This window comes from Balaenoptera physalus, assembly GCF_965194825.1.
Source record: "Balaenoptera physalus genome assembly, chromosome: X".
NCBI lineage: Eukaryota > Metazoa > Chordata > Mammalia > Artiodactyla > Balaenopteridae > Balaenoptera > Balaenoptera physalus.
Genome location: NC_138903.1, coordinates 26,574,521 through 26,591,394, shown reverse-complemented (window position 1 = coordinate 26,591,394; position 16,874 = coordinate 26,574,521). Strand labels below are relative to the sequence as shown.

The following is a 16,874-nucleotide window of genomic DNA, read 5'->3' as shown; positions in this document are numbered from 1 at the left end:
ATGTAGATGGGAAAGTTCTGGACCTAAATAACCAATAAAACATAGACAAGCAAGGAAGAAATGGAGATGACTAGTCTTAACCACTGAAATCACTAATTCATATATATTGGATAGAAATGCATAAAAAGCTGAAAGCTGAACTCCTTGAACCCCTTGGGAGCATGAACAAATGGTCTTAACAATAGATTTTTCCTCTTATTCCCAAGTGGAAAAACTTCAGTACTCGCTCTGCACTTTTGGCAAAGAGACTTTGTCTTATGCGTGTATTTAAGACATTTAAGTGTGTCTACATTTACTAGACTGTAAGAATGAGAACTTTCCTTTTAGTTCTAAGAGTCCATCTAATACTCCTATGGGTTTATGATACCTTATGAAAGAACACTCAAAGTGGATGTGAAAACAACAAAAGCAAGAAAAACACAAACTTTGGCAGGCAAGGCACGATTACCTGGTTGATTATCTATTCCTCTTCTGCTTCCTAGGACACACTGATGACAATTACTGAAAGAAGAGTCAAAGTGTGGGTGGGTGTTCCAATATTTTCTCAGTCTTAGGGAGAAGTTATAAAGTATATTACTGATACTCCAACTGAATAAATTAACATATCAAAGTTATACTTAAAGATGAGCTTATTGACTAAGTTCATAGCTTAAATTAGTTGTTTCATATTTATGTTGCACTGATCCCTTTTGACATGGAAATCATGGCATGGAACGATATGCCCTATCTGTCCTTTCCTTTCCTTTATTTTTTTGCATAACAAATATTAGAGTTGAATCATTCTCACCATGGTATACTTTTCTGCATGGTCTTTGAATAATCTCAAACAATTGTGACATAACCAAAGTGTATGCTTTTGGAGTTAAACAGTGAAATATCTTACCCTTCAGCATGTGTAAAGGCCTAAAACCTAACACCCTAACACCTTGAAAAATCTTAATATATTTTATTGCAATATATATTACACTACTATATATTATATTACATATGTATTTACTCTCTAAATATATGTATACGCACACATTTCTTACATGTTTTTCTTGTTCAAATCATTTACTTCAAGGACGTGTTTACTTTCAGGTAAGGAATATTTTAAATTGAATATTAGCATCTGAATAAATTATTAAGAAACAACTTGATCAAATGTCATTGTGCAAGCACAAGTAATGACCACAGTGGGTGAATACTCTCGGTTTCCATCTAAACAATGATTTTTATAATTGGCAACTGTCCTTACATTATAGGTATTTTCCTTCAGGGATTGGCCAGTATTTGAAAAAAAAATCATACAAAAATTAGATTCTTTATGGGTAGGCATGTCTATAATGAAATAATATTGACATTAATACACATAGACTAATTTTACAGCTATCTTGGCTATACCAATACGCCCCTTTAGGCAGAAGACTTATATGAACAGTTGGATTGTAAAAAAAAAAAAAAAGGCCATATTTGATGGTGTTTCATTAAACTTTTTCTGGTTTTTTTTTTCCAACTTAAAAAAAAATCCCTTACCAGGGGACAATTAGATAAAGCAATCACAGGACTGTGTATTTGTATAGTACTGCACTGAAGAGTATATTAATAAGCAGTGTCTGGCATTCTAGTTTCAAACAGACAAATATATTTCAAGTAAATCCTAAAAACATTCATGGTGATTACCAAGGGGAATTAAACATTCAAAGAGCACTGATACCTCTTTAAATGTAAGAGAATTAAAGTCTGCATTTCTTAATCAATCAATCCCATTTCAAAGTGGTACAAATGAAGTGCTTGAGGCATTCACTTGCCAAATAAACCACCAAACTTTTATCAGCTATGTCTAAGATTTTTGGATTTAATTTTTATTGCCATTAAAAACAAAATAAAAACTGCTCTCAAGGTACTGGCGAAAATACAAAACACTCCACTTAAGTTCTTATCTCCAGGCAGCCTTCTCCAAAGATACTAAAAGATATGGCAAATGCAGTATTGCCATGACTTCAAATTATACCTAAAAGCTCATAGCATAAAATCAATTGTTTTGCAAGGGGATCATTATTCTTTGAGAAAACTGTGAGCATTATATAATTCATTTCTGTACAAAAGATTAGGGTCACCAAATAACAATGTTCTACATGCTTCTTACCCATCCTTTACATGGGTAAATCTTGCCAGAATTCTATTCATTTAAAACATATATATTTATCAAGCCTCCTGTGTGCCAGGTACTTATGATATAATGTGGGCTGGGGTTGGTTCAATCAGGAAGTTCTCAACCATGAAACATTGGGAATATCTTGTAGACTATGGCTGAGGTGGGGCTTGAACATTTGCTGTCTTTAAAATGGTAACCCTTTTAATGATTCATTTATTCAGCCAGTTTTGAAAACCACTGAATTGCATCAATGCAAAACTACAAAGAGAGGGCCTCTGGATTTGCAAAGACTACCATCAAGTGACTGATATTGTGAGAATAGCCTTCTTTACTGTGACTCTAGCTGTTAACAAGAGCAACCTAGCAAAAAGGGAGAACCAGAATCCTCCTAAAATTTAGGGGGAGAGAAAAGATAAACAAGTCTGTGAGAGCAAAGGAATAAAAGAAAACATTTACATCATTTGCATGGAAAATAGCATCACATGTTGTTGAAATATACAATTTCCATATCTTCTTGGGGAAGCAAAAATACTCTGTCTCTACTATAAATTAAAAAAAAGATAACATGACCCATAAGAAATAAGGATTTTTAAGAGGAATGAATATAAAATTCTCAACTAAGATAAAGAAAATTGCTCCCTTAAAGCAAAAGCCATGAAAAAGAAATGGAGTTCTCGTTTAACCAAAATTAAAAATCAATGCGAAGAAAGAAAGATATCTTAAGTTATTTTCTAAAATTTCTCAAAAAACAGGCATTTCTCTTAAGTAGAACAAAAAAAAATCTAGAAATGTAAAAGAAAACCAAGAAGTTGTTAACTAAGTTACAGCTAAGAAACCACCCAAGTAACCATAATGCCACAGTGAATGGATAGGCGTTCACTGTAATTTTCAGAAATGTATTACATATTTTAACATTTTCAGAGGACGCATTGCTATCATATTTTTAAATGGTCATATATACACAAAAATATATAAAATAGCTATATTTTTAAGGAATTCAAACATTTCCCAGAAGACTTATAAATTTGGAACTGGTTTTATTGGTCAGTGTCCCTGAAATGGGTATGTACACTCACGGTACAAGAAATAATTTTCAAAGTTATCCGGACTAAAGTGTAGGTACTTAGGCTCTGAGGGCTGGGTGAAGGGGAGGACTGCACCAAGTGGAACAGACATCAAGCAAGAATTAGAGAAAGATTGTCATTATTTCTTTCCCTGGCTAATCCTAATCACACACATCCTTGATCAGACTCTCTGTCACTGGGTATCTAGGGAAGGGGTGGGCGGGAAAGGTTGGGTGGATACTTGGGAATGATCCCTCAGGACTGGGCTGGCCTGCATCCTGGTTCCTGGGGAAAACCCATAGGCCAAGTCTGGAGCCAGAGACCAGGTCCTTTGGGCACAAAGACAGAGCTGTGGCATGCAATACCTTGTCATTGGCCACCAAGGCAGCGAGTTTAGCTAAGAGACTTCAGTCAAATTGTCTGACCCTCAGCTTGTTTAGCTACAAAATGGGAGTAATAATAGTACCCACATAGGAAGGCTGCAGTGAGGTTAAATGAGATAACTAATGTGAAACATTTAGCGTAGTGCCTGACACATAATAAATCTTCCCTTCTAGAAGGTGATCATTCTGCATTATCTCAGCCAGCATACTGAGAACATGTCTTCTTAATATTTATATATTCAATCCACCAACAATTATTGATAGCCAGGGTTACCTGACTGACCTCATTATGGAATCATCCGAAGACTCTACTGAAAATATTCTGTACAGTATGAAGAGATGGTTAAACGATTTGATATCAATTTTTGTAAGTATTTTCTAAGCAACATGGCAGCAATCAGTGGTTAATCCAGATTCTTTCTGAGGAAGAGGAGATGCCCTTCAAACGGCTTCTTTTTGTTTGTTTGTTTTGTTTTGTTTTTCAAGTACAATTGACCTGCTCTTCAAATGGATTCTTAATGCAAAACACAAGGTTTGTTGAACCAAAGTCACTTACAACATGCTTAGGATTGATCTCAGTGTCCAACACTATCAGAAAAACTAATTAAATGATGTTTACCCTTCCCTAGAACTTACATATGCAAGTTGTGATTCTCACTACTAGTTAACATTAGAACTAAAAGATAGAAACATCCTGTTGATGCCAAGAACCTTACTTTATCATGAATTAAGCCAGATATGCCATTATTGCTGACTGATGAAAAATTGTTCAATTTTTCTCCCTGAAAAAGTTATTTCATTTTTGGCAAATCAATTAGATATAATAATGGTTTACTTATTATATTAATTAACACAGCAATATTATGACTTTTCCCCATTTTTAAAAGTGATAACCTACTATTTATGGAAATTCTAGTTTTTCATTTATAGAAGTATTATAAACTTTCCTTTAAAAATATTTTTTAGTAAAAAAAATGAGAGTCAGTTTAAGGAAAGATATTAAGTATGTAAAGCACAGATAGTAATCAACATGGCCAACATAGACAAGCTGGGATTTATAGCACTCAAGTTTGGGAAACAATGTGCTATTTTGTATTTTTACTCAGGCGATGGCAACAGTACAATAGGTTCCTATTTTATAACTCAATTTTTCTTTCAAATGAGCCACAGTATGCAAATAAATGTTTGTTTGAATAGAGTCTTATTAGTGTAAATGTTTTAAATGAGAAAGACTTAGTCTATACTACCCTAAAGTAAACACTTATGTTGCATAGCAATAATTACAATTTGACAATCAATTAGCCAAATTACTAATCAGTAGGAGTCAGTTGAAGTGCTAACTAGAACCCCCAAGAGCTAAAGCAAGTGATCAAATTGATGAAAATGAGGGGAAGGGAATTATTTAAATAAAAATGTTACTTTTTTAGTGCAGATTTTTCTATTTACAATTGATCAAAAACTTTATTATGCATATACAACTATCACCATAAAATTAAATATAACATAAGAATTCCTTGCATCAATTATTTTGTTATATATATTTTCACCATCATTGAGGAAATCCAGGAAAAACACATCCTAATTTACTGCATGTCAAGGTCCTTATTCTTTTGCACTTTCTCAATATTCTTCAAGAACAAAAAATATTGAGAATTAATTACTTCGTTAACTTCTAGCTCCATTTTAGGTGGACAATTTTGATATCTTCAGTGTTTTTAGGTTATTGCACTTCTGAGCCCCTTAATATTAATATTATCTGAAATAATATGCATACTCCCTGTGTATTTCTGAATCATGTAAATATCAGGCATGTGTTTATTTTATAATCAAGATGCTATCTTTCAAAATGATCACATATTTTTACAACTGATTTTATAGGACATGACTTTTAATGAACTTTAAAGGCAAAGAAACTAAAACAGCCACAATCAAATGTTTTATTCTTTCCTCAAAGGAGCCAAAATTTCTCTTTTACACGCTGGATTATAATATCTGGATGTAGAATTGATCCAGCTCAAGCGAGAGAAGGCTCTGTCCTCTATGCTTTTTCTATACTAAGTCTGCCTACAAATCACAGTAACTACTGGAGTTGGGAGGGGTGGGAGGCTAAGACATGAGTAACACACTGAAAAAAGGAGAGTGCTGTCGGTTAAGATAAAACCGAATCCTCCGTATGACACCTGCTAGTCCGTAGGTAGACAAAACCCAACTACTGTAAAAATATAATGATAAGAAAAACTCATCATCTAGCATGAAAGAGAGGGTTGTTGATGATGTGTGAACATATTCATATGCGTTATGTTTTTATGTGTGGAGTATACACATCACATATAATTTCTCATTCAAAAGCAAAGCACGTGAGAAATGGCACCTGTTCTTTTAATGAGCTTCTATTCACAAGTTCCAAACTACTCAACTCTCCCCTTTTCAGACAGTCAAAACAAGCTATGGTCAGTGCCATTCCTTGGAAGCCGATAGATGGCATTGTTGTATCAGGCAGCTCTGTCCTGCCTTCAAAACATAAGATTTTCCAACATTATCCAGGTCTCTGTGAATTTCCCCAACATCTTTATATAAATCTTTGAAAATCCTTGTAGAGAAAGTTCTCGGCCTCTATGGTTTTGACTTGCTTTTCCACTGAAAGTGGAGAGGAATTGGGTTATTTCCTTCCTGAGTTATGTAAAAGTCACAGGATCAAATCTTTCAACCTTCAACATATTCTAATTTTCCAGCTTATTCTTTTCATTTTATTTAAACCCTAAGCACAATCTTTGTACTAGATATAAAGGAAAGTTCTGGCTTTCCATAGCCTGGTTTCTGACTGGGAGAACGGCAGCCAATTCTATAATGCTGCAGGTCATTTAGACTTGGTGAAAAACCAATTTCTGTTGAATTAAATATAGTTATCTTTAATAGCAAATGTATGGTCAACGTTTTTGGTCATTTTTGCTTTAATGAAAGCAAGATGTCTTTTTTTCCTCCCTAGAGATGGAATCAGATTTTATAAGTACATAAGTTTCAAAAGTCATCAAAATTTAAAGGGTTGAATTCTCATTAATTAATGTAAAAGTTTTCCTCTCAGTTTGAGTTTTATAAAAGAGCATTTAAGGGCTTCTCCTACTTGAATTGTTTTCTTCCTATGAGTATAATTTGGGGTGGGCAATTTTTAATAATCTAGGGTGGTGGGGCATAGGCAAAGAAAATACTAAGAAAATTTATGGATTTCAAATCCCTTATTTCTTCTAAGCTTTCAAACCAGCTTTAAGAAAATCATATTTCAAATCATCTTGTTCCCTGATTAACAGGCACTACTGAACAGTAAAAGAGCTTAAATAGATATAGAGGAAAAAAGAAAAATAAGGAGCTTGAGATACACACCCCAGTATGTTACAGAATGCAGTAGAGTTGAGATCACCTGCAGGCCACTTAATTACAGTTGTACTTTCATAGTGACTAGTCCTGTTGACACCTAGCCTGAAAACCTAAGCCATGCAAAGGTTTCCATCTCCCTAGGATGAAATGAGTAAGAAAAAGATCTCAGAAAACAAAGCCACACCATTTGTTTCGAGCATGCTAAACTGAATCATATGGGTTTCCCCTCATTTTCCAGCACAGCAGTTCACTAACAACTTAGGGCAAAACATGGAATGCAGAAAAGTAGAAAGAAGCTGCCCTTTATATGTATATATACACTCACATTTATCTACTTTCAAGTAGAAAAACTAATAATGACCGTGAAGAAACTAGAGGAAAAGATTTCAACTTTAAATGGAAATATGCTTTCGAGTGATCCAAGCTATGTCTGCCGGCCCTAAATCCAGCAGTGTTTTGTTTCTACCTTTTCCCGCTGCTCTCCTCTTTACTGCTCCCTCCCCAGGCAGAATAACTGGAAAAAATAACCAGTTAAAGCAATATGATCCAAATCAGAACATTAATAAAATGCAGGTGCATTTCTAGGACAAAAGGCATCAATATCAATTTGCTTACAGGTAAGACTGGTCTCATTTTCTCCAGGGTACAAACATTTTTCCCTGACAACTGGTGAACAGTGAAGCATGACACGGTGAAATCTGTAGAGAATAATAGTAGCGACTACAATTTTCAGGGCCACAGACAAAGACTACAATGCAGTCTATGTTATTTCTTCGTAAGGATATTCTATAACCCTTTGTTGCATTAAATATAATTGGGGATTTATTTCAATTTCATTTGCAAAGCACTATGTGTTAACTGGTAGTTATTTAAGATCTGCTTCTTCTGAAGACAGTTATTAGAATCTTCTACAATAGCCTAGTGTTTTCTTAAAGTAAATATGCAACAAAAACCACTTAAATGTCAACATTTACTTCCCAGTCACTTGGTAATACACGCCAATCCAGACCTGTACAGTGAAAGCAAAGAAACAACTGAACATTAACCACATAATTTAAAATTTAAAAAAAACAATTTTTTTCCTGGAGTAATCTTTTTCCTAGAAAACCATTGCCACCTTTTGATAAACATTGGTTAATATAGTGAGGCCAACATATTCTGAACAAACTATTACTAGGTACAGAGTGTTGAAAAGCAGACATAATGTGCATGTATTTTCATAGCTTTATGGAAGACCCAAGCAAGGAGAAAGTGCTATGAAGAGTTCTTGAACTTAAAAATAAGATCATCTGATGTTAACTCTTCAACTTACAATGTGTGAAAATATATGGCAGAGGGGAATAGTTCTGGAAACATTTTGATGTTTTCTTAAATTTTCTCTAGTGTCAGTTTTGTTGCTCAGTTATTTGTTGTTCATCAATGTATTGAGAAAATAAGCTCAATATGACAAGAGAATGTAACATTCATTCATACTTTTTATAGCAACAAACTTTGAGTTTCTATTAAAGTCAATTTATGATGTAATCTGTTTTGATGTTTATAGTTAGTTTAGAGTAAATGGTATCCTCTGTAATATCATAGAAATCATCTTAAATGATGGCATTACTATATATTAATAGTTTTTCTCTAGACTTCTTGAGGAAGAGCACACATTTAGAGGTCAATTACTTCTGCCTGGCAATTCAGGAACCTGATACCACTCTTAACTATTTTTTGAGGTGTCCACTACACTACTTAGGTATTTTTACAGATAGATTCATTTATTAAGCTAAAATCAACCTCCCGTAGCTTCCACACTTTCCAAGGCAGAATAACCTTTCAAACTAGCTAAACACTAGATTTTCATTGCTGACCTGAATATTTCAAAACTGCTATCATATTTCCTGTAGATTCTTTTTTTCGCAACTTATTTACGTGTTCCTCATAAGGTATGGTGTTGACACTCTTCACCATTTACATCACTCTACCGAGGACATGTTTTATCTTCTCAATATGTTTTTATAATTTCAATCCTTTTTGTTGTAAAGTAGTACCTGGTGCCAAAACAATCAAGTTATGATTGCATTAGAGGTCAAGGATAATATTAAGAACCCAGAAAAGACAGAATATGAGCAAACTGGGTGGGGACAAAAGGGAAAAAGGAAGGAAAGGAGTAACAAAGATGAACGCAAGCAAGACAGCAAGCAAGAAAACACCTAGTATATGTGTCAATTCTTTTTTGAAACAGTTCATGGCATTTGATACTGTCAGAAATATGAGCCCAATTCTACTTTGAGATTGCCAGATAAAAGGATTTAATGTTGTCATATGGGTTTCTAACAGGGCTTTATAACTTATTCTTCTGAGATAAGACTTTTCTTTTTTCCAGTGATCTTCATAATCTGGTATAAGAGATGTGGACTGAGACAGCTATAGCTCATGAGAAGTTAATCAGAGGAAACACAGGGATGCTCCCAATGTTGGAGCATAAATGCTAAGGCACCAAACTAAAAATATGTTGCTGAACTCTGATTTTACATGCTCCTATGTTTATTCTTAAAACAAATATTTTAGCACTGAAATCAACTCACTAAGCAATTAGGAATATTAATATTGAGTGAAAGTGCCTTTTAACTACTGTGTATTTTGTTCAGAGTTTAGACTACTAGAAACTTGGGAAAGTCAGTAAATGCTTCTGTATAAGGATGGAACAGTATACTGATGGCTCTCAGGCCATGGGGACTCAGTGATTGATGTGTTCTCTGGAGCCCACCTAACATTTTATCTTAAAAAAATCTTTAATTAACTTCCAAATATTTAAGAATTTGGAGGTTTCATTTTCCAAATACTTAATCTGGAGGTTTCCCTTATGAATCCAGATTTGAGACTCTACAAATTTGGATGATTTGATAACATTGGTACAGCATTGCTAGAGGGCCACAGTCGGCTGGGGTTCATTCACCACATGTACTGATGGATGGGTTTTAAGTTCTCCAGTTTACCATCCATCTTCTCCAGTTTGCCATATCATCTACCCATCCTAGCTATGGAGCAAATTATCCACATCTCTATTTGGCCACTGTAGATATTGGAGTGAAGTAAACCATCAGCACTTCTCGGTCCTTCTCTGGAATATTCATATTCACATTCCATAGGCATACCCCAATTTTAACAGCAACCATACACTTAACTGTGTGGCCTGGGGCAGGCTAACTCCCCAGTCCCTGAATTTCCCTAACTGTAAAATTGGACTAATAATAATACATATTTCTTTCTTTTTTTATAAAGTCATACTCACAGTTTATTAGAGTGAAAGGACACAAAGCAAAATCAGCAAAGGGAAAAGTCACATGGGCAAAATCAGGGGGAACCCCGGTGCAAGGCAGCAAGAGTTCTCTCCTGGTGGAGTCACACAGGATGCCCACAATCCCTCAGCAACAAGATGGGACAACATATATAAAAATCTACAAGGAAACTCATTAGAGACTCAGCACCCATGGTTTCTATTGGGGGCTGGTCACATAGGCACCCATTTATCTAGCATGTACCAAAATCCCAGACTCTCAGAAGGAAAGAATTTTTAGCCTAAACCATATTTCAAAGGATCACTGTCTTTAATCCATTTTGAGTTTATTTTTGTGTATGGCGTTAGGGAGTGTTCTAATTTCATTCTTTTACATGTAGCTGTCCAGTTTTCCCAGCACCACTTATTGAAGAGGCTGTCTTTTCTCCATTGTATATTCTTGCCTCCTTTATCAAAAATAAAGTGACCATATGTGCATGGGTTTATCTCTGGGCTTTCTATCCTGTTCTATTGATCCATATTTCTGTTTTTGTACCAGTACCATACTGTCTTGATTACTGTAGCTTTGTAGTATAGTCTGAAGTCCGGGAGCCTGATTCCTCCAGCTCCGTTTTTCTTTCTCAAGATTGCTTTGGCTATTCGGGGTCTTTTGTGTTTCCATACAAATTGTGAAATTTTTTGTTCTAGTTCTGTGAAAAATGCCATTGGTAGTTTGATAGAGATTGCATTATCTGTACTTCCTTTAGTTATATAAACTTAACTATTCAGACTCCCTAGGTGCTTGTTAAGCTAATACAAAAGTACAAATTCTCATGTATGAATATTCTAAAGTAACATTATATTGATTTAAAAGTCTTAGGCTGAATAAGAGCCCAATTCTTTTGCTGTCTTTAATTGCATATTTTCCAAAGCAGATTTCTTTATTTTGGAACGTGGGTCCAGTCATTTTTATAAAATGTGATTCTTTCGTTATACTTAGCCTAACAAGCTCACTGGTTGTTAAACGGTTTTAGCAGTTAGATATATTTTATTTCATTGATAAAAATCATAGCTCTATTCATCCAAGGACTGTTTCATCCTAGATTTTGTTCTATAAATGAATAATCTAATGAGACAAGTTGATTATCTATTGTATACCCCTTTTTATTGGATTGACAGGTATAGGTTTGTAAAAAAGTATTATTTTCCCACGGTTTGGGAGAGCAGAGTCGGTAATGAAATGTGCAGTCATGCCCCAATTTCAGTGCTCCCATTCTGAAGTCAGCACATAATAGCTCAAACAGAAGCGAGGGCTGAGATGCAAGCCTGTCAAAGGCTAAACCAGGGATTATCTCACCCATGTGCCCATCCCTTTGAAGAAGGCTCCCTTTGGTGGCTTTTCAAGCAGTTACTTGGCTACCTGTTTCCCAACAATGTAAGTCTGTCTGGTCTCTCTCTTTCTCTCTGAAGACATAAGCACTACCTTGGAAGGTTTTATCTCTGTAACTCTTTGCTTTCATATAATTTTTGTCAATTATTTCTTGAAAACAAATTCTTAGGCTGTTTGCCGTATATAACCTTTATCTGAATCACTCACTATACTCTATACACCCACCACAGGACAGGGTTATCATTTTTTTTACTATTATCCTAGTACTAAACTAATCAAATTGTTACACATTAAGAACACTGGAAGTCATTTAGTCCAAGTCTCTCTTCTCATAGATTGTTGTAGTATCAGGAGAGCTTAAGGGGTCTTCCCAAGTTCCCTTAGCTGATTGGTGGCAAGGCAAGTCCTCAAACTTTCAAGCACACCACACTAGCCACCACTGCATAGATATGGAGTGCTGACTAAAAACATGCCAAGCAGCAAAATTCTGACTCTCCAGGTACATGCTTCTATATTTAACTTGGGCAGCCCCTCACTTTGATGCTGGCCACGAATATGTTTAGGGATTTATTAGAGCACCGTGATCTCTTACGCATTATAAGTGCATGCTAAATGGGTTTCCAATTTGGACAACCAAGATGCGAGGTCTGGCTCTTTTATTATCAAAGCTTGCAAATGGAAGCCCTACTTGTTAAAGAGACTGTGCATCTTCTGATCTTTAGAGTTTTATTCCCTGGGATTTTCAGGAGGTTAAATTTGAATATATGCATCACTAGTACATATAGAAATTAATACAAGTTTTTAAAATAATATTTGTATCATTCCCAATGTTTCCACCCCCTAAATACTTTCCAATTTCTTTTAACTGATTTCCATGTAAGTAAGCAAATGCAAACCAAAAACCTTCCCAAAGAAAATTACATACCAGCATCTACAAATACAAGAGCAGTGATTATATGAGAGTCATTTTCATCCATATCTATAGAGGATTTAGCACTGCTAGGTGCATATAGATAGTTTAATACATAACTGTCAAATATATATATATTCAACAATGTAAAGATAAAGAGCATGTTACATTCTCTTTGGGTTTAATTTAGCCCCAGATCAATTGTGCTGAGGCTTTGAGAATTCAGACCGATATTTATTCCCACAGCTACACAGAAACATCATGATGAGAACATTAGGGAGACAATCATACAGCTATGTTCACAGCTGTGTACTGACTCATGACACCTGCCCCAATTTTTACACATGACAGAACAGGATTCCAGGTATAGGTAAAAGCAAACTGACCAAAATTTCATGTTCTTTGGGTATCTGATTTGACCTACACAGACTCTAGAGCCCTTCAGCGTTACGCCATGAAATGGATTACAGAATTTTCAATTTAGGGTATATGGCTGCCCAAAGCCAGACAGTGATTTTGTTTCAGCTGAGTGATAGGTAACAACTGCAATATGGTCAGTGTGCCCCAAAGTAACTTTTTATCAGAGTATACTTTAACCCTTTTCCGTACAAGTTTATTGGGTACATATTTTACTTGGCTAAACCCAGCAAAAACTACTGCAGCTTCACTGTAAATGTTCTCATATTTTTAAAAGTAAGAAAAATCTTATTTTGGATTTTCTGCATAATATCTGAACTAGAACAAAAGATTATACAGTCACCCTTTATGTACGGGGACACTATGAATAGCCAAATATTATAGTAAAAGTCAAAGGCTGATGATTACATCATTATTTCCAAATAAACTTCACTTAGAAACTACTAACAATGGGTTCATAGGAGGACTCATATTCAAAATTATATATATGACTGTGACATTGTGAAATCAACATTGTGTTTTCAGAAGGTCATGTTAATGGTTGTTTAGTAACATTCTATTATGAACACATTGATGATAACATTATAATCAAGAATTTAAAGTTTGGTGAAACCTACTACAGTAGAGGTCCCCAACCCTTTTGGCACCAGGGATCGGTTTCATGGAAGACAATTTTTCCATGGACCTGGGGGGTGGGGTGACGGTTCAGGCAGTAATGCGAGCAACGGGGAGCCGCAGATGAAGCTTTGCTCACTCACCGGCCACTCACCTCCTGCTGTGTGGCCCAGGTCCTAACAGGCCACGGACTGGGGGTTGGGGACCCCTGTGCTATAGAAATTCCATTTCAGAGCCTCTCCTATAAAAGACCTCTTACGGGTCCTCTTACAAAGAAATGATTTTGAAAGGGTTTATTATGAATAGGTAGTCTGCACTTTGGATATCCACAACAGATTTTCTGTCTCCTATCTGGACTCCCCAAGCCAGAGTTAGGACATAACATTGCCAGTAGAAGGCAGAAATGGTGTACTAGATCCACTTCTTACATGGTAAGAATATAGATGGAGGTTTGAAATTTTTCAGAGGCAGATGAAACTTCTAAAATCAGAACTAAACAATTTAAAACCAGAGCGATAATCTTTTCAGTATGTGTCATTCCTAATTGCAGCACTATTGTACATTCTCAGAAACAGCCCAAAGATAATCAATGATTCAAAGAAATTAACAACTTCCTCTTTAAAAAGTGAGCCATATTGATCACAAAAAACTAACATGTTTCTAATGTCTTTTCCTAGGGAGCAAAATCCTGCTGGTGCCTTGGACAATACAGATTAACTCTTACACTAATTAGGCAGGATATTCAAGCCAGAAAGTATTGCTCTGAAGAATGATAACTGAGGAAAAACAGTATTTTTTTTAGTGCAATAGAAGTACATTTTAATGTTCTTTAGTGACTTTGCTTTAAATGTCTTTGATTGTGATTTGACATGAAAAATAAGGTTAAGGACTCTCTGCACGCATTGATATTAGAACTCACCCTTCCCTCCATCCTTCCTCCTTCCTGCTTCAGACAAGGGTGAACTCTTTACCTCATTTATAGATCAAAGCCACTTCTTTGCTCTTAATCTGATTCCTCTTTCTTTCTTTCTTTTCCACCACCCCCCCTCCCGCTGGTTCTACCATATATAAACACCCTTCCCTCTAATATGTATAAACATGCTTAAATATTTACCACGGGAAACATAAACTAAACCACACAGTAAGAAACCTAAAGCAACAAAAAAAGACCCTGAACACCACCCCTCCCTTCCTTCACTATGAGAGCTCTTGGAAGAATTGGTCATAACTGTTTTACTGGCCTAGCCACCTTCTCCTCAAGTTGGCTTTCATCTGTTTGCAAATCTTTACTAAACATGCTCTCAGCAAAGTTGCTCATGACTTAATTTTCAAATCCAATGGACATTTTCACTTTCATCTTACTTCACTTCTATGGAACACTTGGCCTTTTCAACAATTGCCTTCTTGAATCTCACGTTCTTTACATTTAGATAAAACATGCTTTTCCTTTTCTCCTTTTCTGCCTTAACTATTCCTTCTCATTGTCCTCTTATAGTGCTTTTTCCGCTGCTGATCACCTAAATATTGATATGAATGCCAATGGACGTTTTTGCTTAATCTCCTTTTCAAATCATATCCTCTGTAGATAATTTCACTACTGCCTGTGTGTTGATAACCATTAAATCCATGTGTCCAACCAACATCTTTATTCTAAGCTTCAGATCCATGTATCCAACTTCCTCTGAAATATCTTCACTTAATATTCTCAGACAACACATAATCAAATATCCCAACTTAATTTATTATCTCCTCTCCAAATGCACTCCTTTCACCCTATTTTCTCAGTGAATAACCTCATCATACATCTAAGCCAAAAAGCTGGGAACCATCTTATTTCTCCTTTTCCCTTATCCTCATATAAAATGCATAACCACATTAAAGATGCAAACTGGAAACGAATGAAAAGGTCTCATATTTTTCTCAGATTGTTCATTGGCCCTTTGATTTTCCATTTCAAATATTCATCTTATGATACTATAATTATTGATATATGAAAAAATCAATCATAGATTTCAATCTAAGGCCACGTGATAATACCTACTTCACAGGGTTTTTTTGTAAGCACTAAATTGAACAATACAAGTGAGCATGAGCAGAATGTATGACACATAGAACATGTCCAATACATGTTGGTTATTATTCATTTATTATTCATACACTGATGGCATGGTTTCCTTCCCATTATTGCTAGAGTAATCTTTCTAAAATAAAAAATTAAGTCACCTTCTAATTTCAGGTACTTTTAATACCCCTCTACTTACACAAGCACAACCAAAATCTGAAAATACGGTACAAAATGTTCCTAATGGTCAGGCATTTGTCTTTTTTCCTGGCCTTATCCTTTGCAGCTCTCTGGACATAAATAATTACTTTTATGCCAAGATTCAAACCTCCCAGCCTTTCTCACACCGTTCTATCTTCCTAGAATGATGAACCCTCCACATGTGTGAACACACATATGCAAGTTCACGTGTGTGTGCACGGACACACTCACCTATAACTGGTTGCCTAATAAACATATTAAAACTTGGGTCATTCCAAGTAACTTTTGCTCCACCACTCATATAAACCTGTGCCCTATATATATTTCTATCATAACACATGTAATACTTGTAAAACATTTCACATTTTACAACAATGCCAATGACTCCCCAGGAACAGTGCAATATAATGACCCTTAGGACTTAATTTCACACACTTATTTATTTGTCTACCTCTGCCTGACGGGTGGAATGTAATGGTAGAACATGTGCTTCATTCACCCTCGTGGTCCCGAAAATTTAGCCCCACGGATAGCACATTTTTCGTCCTGAATAAATATTCATTGAATGAATGGACAGATGATGATTTCCTTGTTCCTGAAATTTTAGATCTCTGGTTATAACACTCATACACCTCCTATGATGGGCCCTTGAACAACAAGGAAAAAACAACTATGACTCAGAAAAGCTTATGAGAACACCACCAATTCATTCTGACCATTCATCCACAACAGTCTTCATGTATGCCATATCTGATCTTGGGTAATATACTATAGCAGTACTTCTCTTGCATGAAAGTAAAAATACTGTAAAAATATCTTTAAGCTCTTAAGTCTGTCTTATAAAAATACATTTTAAATTCACTTGAAATATTCATCCTCATTCTTTTGGCAAGTATTGCTATACCCCTCCTGAGTTCTGAAAGTGACTGTTTTGTGAAGGACCTGTTAAACTACTGAGTAAATAACACGGCTTTTGAAATTATCATAATTACACATATTTACATAACAGACCATGATATCTTCAAGGAATTGTTACCTTAATTGCATAAAATCTCACATAT

The 16,874-nt window shown here is 35.4% G+C and overlaps 1 protein-coding gene across 1 annotated transcript in view; it reads right to left on the bottom strand.

Moving 5' to 3' along the window:
* Nucleotides 1–16,874, bottom strand: part of IL1RAPL1 (interleukin 1 receptor accessory protein like 1) — a 916,526-nt gene that overhangs the window by 845,050 nt on the left and 54,602 nt on the right. The gene's annotated exons all lie outside the window — the stretch shown is intronic.